Here is a 5126-nt window from a genome sequence, read left to right on the forward strand (position 1 = left end):
AAAAAAAAAAAGTTTCTGCTTTATTCTTTTTTCACTAAAGGGTCTTGTCCAATCCTTCTTTTCACTGACTACCTAACAGTGATTGATTGGCAAATAGTAGGCATGCAATAAATAAGAGGGAGAAAGAGAAGGGATTCTGAAGTTGTATAAAACTTGTGATTTACAGCACATCATTAACTACAACAGTAGAGGCTCAGTCCTGGCTCCTAACTTCCCACTCTGTTATTCTCAGAATGTGGTCCCCACACTGGCTGTGCCATCTTCCCCCAGGAGCAGATTAGAAATGCAGATTCTCAGGTCCACTACAAACCCTCTCACTCAGAAACTGGGGGTGGGACCCAGCAATTCCTGCCTTAACAAACCCTCTAGCTGATTCCCATGGTCGCTGAAGTTTGATCACCTCGAAGGCAACCCTATCTCTGCTCCTCTGATTTCCTTCCCATGGCCTCTGGGGCCTCCCTTCTCCTCGTCTCTGGAGGCAACAGGCTGCTTCAAACCATCTAATCTCTGAAGCTGGAGGGGGGCCAGGGTTCTACTTCTGACCCCTCAGGCTAAAGCACAGCTGGGATGTGAGCCTCATTCCTGCCACAGCGATGGGGAAGTGGGGCCAGTGGTCACTAAGGCTTCATCAGGGATCAGTTGTGTGTTTTACGCTGGTACTCAGAAGAATGTCTTTATCCCCAAAGACATATAATTTATAGTCACCACCAGAGTTCAGAGCAGCTCTGAAGCCCATACTGAACAAACACAGGGGGAGGAGGGAAGAAACAGCAGCTCCAGGGCACGATGGTCCTGCAGGCCTCCTCCCGCCCACCTCCTGGAAGTCACGACCTGAGGTGGGGGCAGACCTCCTAATAAGCGTAATTATCTATTATTTATTTATCTAATTATCTATTATTTTATTGCATTTTGGACTTGTTTAGGTGTTATGAAATAAAAGCATTTAAAAGAGAGGGAAGTGATGCTTGTCACCAACTTGGAGACAACGATGTCCCCCAACTAAACTTATTTTCAAATTTGCATTAATACATAATAAAGGAATAAAATAAAGTGACATGAATAAAAGTAATCAGAGAACTGGAGAAAAATGCATCAGGTAACATCCCTTTGGCAAAATTCCAAACATTTTACAAAAATGATGGTTCCGGCGCAGGAGCCGCAGAAGCCGCTCTCTCAGCCGGAATGGCCTCAGACGTTCCAGGCAGAAGCCCAGGAGGCCTCGCGGAACCGCCAGACCGGCAGGAGGAACGTTGGGGTCCAAGGCACAAGGCAGAGGCAGCTGGCTGGCGCACCAGGGGCCTGGTCTGCAGGGGCCAAGGCCCGCGTCACCACGGAGGGTAGCCCTTGAGGCGTGGAGAGAAACCCCATTTAGAAGCGTCACTGCCGAGAGCCCGGCCCAGGCTCTCTGGCCTTCGTGGAGCAGGGCGAGCCCGGGTGCCCAGAAGCCTCTAGTGGAAACCGCGGCAGTACATCGCAGCAGCCCCAGCGCACTATTCTGTGAATCCGGGATCCAGGTGGGGGCCCTGCAGAGCACGCAGGAGCAGAGGACGCTCGCTTCCGGGGGATTCTGTTTTCGGGCCCCCAGTCCCCATTCCTAGCGGCAAACGTGGAGCGCAGGCATCTTCCAGACACCCTGCTCTCCCGCTGTGTGCGACTGAAGGCGATACCTTCTATTACCGCCTTTTCTGCTAAATTAAACAAAAAAAAGTTATCACATAATACGGGAAAGCTTTAAACCTCTATAGGTCTGAAGGATGTATGGGCAGAGAAGCTGAAACTCACAAGAAATAGAATTAGCATTCATTTCCTTTGGCCAGAGAAGATATCACTATTTTATTCAACCCAGGCCTTCCCTTTCCATTCCTTAGAATTAGCTATTGCTACCTCCCAACTATATAGAAGAACCATATTAAGTGTTGCTCCTTACCTGGGAGACAGTTGATTCAAGCCCCAGAACAGATTCGTGGAGAATATCGTCACATCCTTCTCTGCTGTCCTAACTGGTGAAACCAATGAATGACAGGCCCTTCCCCCTGGCCACTGTCTACAAAAATTACTTAGTGATCATTCAAAGGGCCTCACATCTATCTCTACGTATTTTCAGAAGAACGTGCTAAATGGATTAAACTGACGCTTGTAACCAGAGGAGCTTAAGTCGATGAACTGGTAAAGAAAGTATACATGCACCGATCTTTTACTCATAGCAGCTCTCCTACTCATGTCTATAAATACCTCCCAGCCTCTTTGGAGTCTGCGGACAGGGATACGCTGCCATTTCCTCTGCTAATCTCTCATTGTTCGGGGGTCTGGCCAAGTGCCACAACGGAAAAGTTGCCATGCTTGTTGATTTTTACATGCATGCCTTCCACAGAGTAATTATTACTTCCTGGAGGGCTGTGTGCTAACCCTAACTTTAGCCATAGATTTACTCTTGTAGTGGTAGGTTGTACACATTTATTGTTGAAAATTAAATCAGAGGGTTTTTTCCTTCATATGGATCCATCTCAGGTTAATGGAATACATTAGTTCTTCCCGTGTGTCTGATAAGAAGACAAGAATGATAGAAAATTATCTTATTTGAGAATTGTTGCTTTCCTAGATGACGAAGTACTCATTCTCAAATTAATTTTGCTCAACATGTTTCGCTTCTATCTGAACTAGGGACAACTCCTTAGATGTGGATCTTAGCCAGAAAAGCCTTATACTTTTCAAAGTTATAATTGCCTCATTACACCAGAGTGTCCACATTTTAGTAGTGAAAGAAATGATTGTTTAGCTTGGAAGACTTTTCAGTCTGAGAAGATAAAAGCTGGGTGCGGAGTGTGGGTGTGTGAGGGAGCAGCAGTGGCCTCCAGCAGATGAAGTGTTAATGCACGGAGGATGGAGACCAGCTGCTTCCCAGCGCCACTGAGAACAGCCCCACAGAAAAGGCTCAAGGGCACCAGGAGAGCTTGAGGGGCTATGGGGAGGTTTCACGGCAGGGTGGGCCGAGGTCTCAGCGGGTGGAGCCCACAGGATTTCTAGAAGAAATTGGGAAATGGCTGTGAAGATTGTTATATGTGCTTTGCATAACTCCTGAATGATGGTAGTTTTAAATATACCATTGGAATATTCAGCACATGATCACAGTCTTCTTCAACAGACCTCTGCTACGTGCCTACAAGGTATAAATCTCTGCTGAGTGTGGTGCAGCAGCTTCTCCTCACTCCCCTGGTGCCATGGAAAATGCAAAGTCTTTGCAGCCCAGAGACTCTGGGTTTGTATTTCAGTTTTGCAACTTGTCACCTTTGTTACTTTGGGCCCATTATCCAACCTTTCTGAGTTTAATATCCTTATTCATGAAATACCAACTTCAGAGATAAATTGTAACCATTGAAGAAGATCAAATATATCAGTTTCCTTGTACAAGAGCAGGTATGGACATTTAATGATAACATTGAGAGCTCATTGTTATGATATATGAGGCAAAGGACTGTTGAGTACTTTATAATACTGAGATTCTATTTCTATTTTACACAATAGGAAACAGATACATAACTTGCATAAGGACATAAAGACAACAAGTGGTGAGGCAGTGATGCAATTAATGCATTTGTTGGATTTAAGAACTTGTGCTTTTCTCACTATGACACAGAGCCCTAGATTATATGAAACAAATTAAAGATACTGAGAATGCTTATGTGCATATGTACATGTTGTTAAAACCGTAGTTTCCCAAGCACAGGCTTTCAAAATGTTTATTAAACCTTGTCTATATGTACTCTATTTACCCCACTTCTTCACTTTCTTGGACTTCCAATCTATTTTGGGGATCTGTTATCACTAGGAGACACCAGTAAATTTGCTTCAAGGATCTCTCAGAAATTATCGATCCTATGCAATAAAGGGAAATATGATAAATTTCTTTTAGATCTGTGAGCAATTTTACCAATTTCTGTCATTTTATTCATATATTCATTCAACAAACATTTGTTGATATTTGTGTTCTAGATGGTGGGCTGGGTACTAGGAATTTCTGCTTTAAGATTGTTTTGTGTAGTGAAAAAGACATTAACAAAAGATTGTGATATGATGAGGTAAGTGATATCATATGAATGGTATAAAGCTCCCAGAGGAGGTGAATTTGGTAAAGTATTTCAAAGTGATTGACATTTGATTCCGGTCTTATGTATGTATATAGGAAAGCAGACTTTTACCAACTGCAAGATCTTGGTAAAAATTCTAAAAACTCTAAAAATGTACTTGAGATGTATCTTACGCCGTGTGCAGTGGCTCATGCCTGTAATCCCAGCACTTTGGGAGGCCCAGGCAGGTGGATCACGAGGTCAGCAGTTCAAGACCAGCCTGACCAACATGGTGAAACCCTGTCTCTACTAAAAATACAAAAATTAGGGAGCTGAGAGGGAGCTTTAAGGGGCGAATGGGCAGCAGGTCAGGGTCCTCCGGGGATTAGAATGGGTGGCCGCTCTGTGGGCTCCATTTCTCGGTGTCTCCTGAGGAGCCGCCCCCTCCTCAGCCTTGCTCGGCTCTTCATCCCTCTGGTCGCTATCGCCGGGGACGCGCGGTCCCCAGCTCAGTGACAAAAATGCTGAGTTTCTTCCCTAGAACACTAGGGAGTTGGTCTATGGGTAAACATGCAGAGAAGGAACGACTCTGAGAAGTACAATGCTCTGCCACACGTATTCCTGCAGCTGGAGATTCCAGGTCCATCATCACGTGTCAGGTGTCCCTTCTGGATGGTACTGATGTTAGTGTGGACTTGACAAAAAAAGCCAAAGGGCAAGAGTTGTTTGATCAGATTATGTATCACCTGGATCTTATTGAAAGTGGCTATTTTGATCTGAGATTTATGGATTCAGCACAAGTAGCATCGCCAAAGTAATTCAATGGAAGAAGAATAGTCTTAATAATGGTGCTGGATTAGAACCTGTGGAAAAAGGCAAAAAAAAAAAAAAAAAAAATGGTGCTGGAGCAGCTGGATATCTATAAGACAAAAAACCTTAATCTAAACCTTATACCTATACAAAAATCAACTCAAAATGGATAATGAATCTAAATATAAAATGTAATATTGTAAAACTTAGAGAAAAATAAACAGGAGAAAATCTGTGGGACCTAGAGTTTAG

This window comes from Pongo abelii, chromosome 7, assembly GCF_028885655.2.
Source record: "Pongo abelii isolate AG06213 chromosome 7, NHGRI_mPonAbe1-v2.0_pri, whole genome shotgun sequence".
Taxonomy (NCBI): Eukaryota; Metazoa; Chordata; class Mammalia; order Primates; family Hominidae; genus Pongo; species Pongo abelii.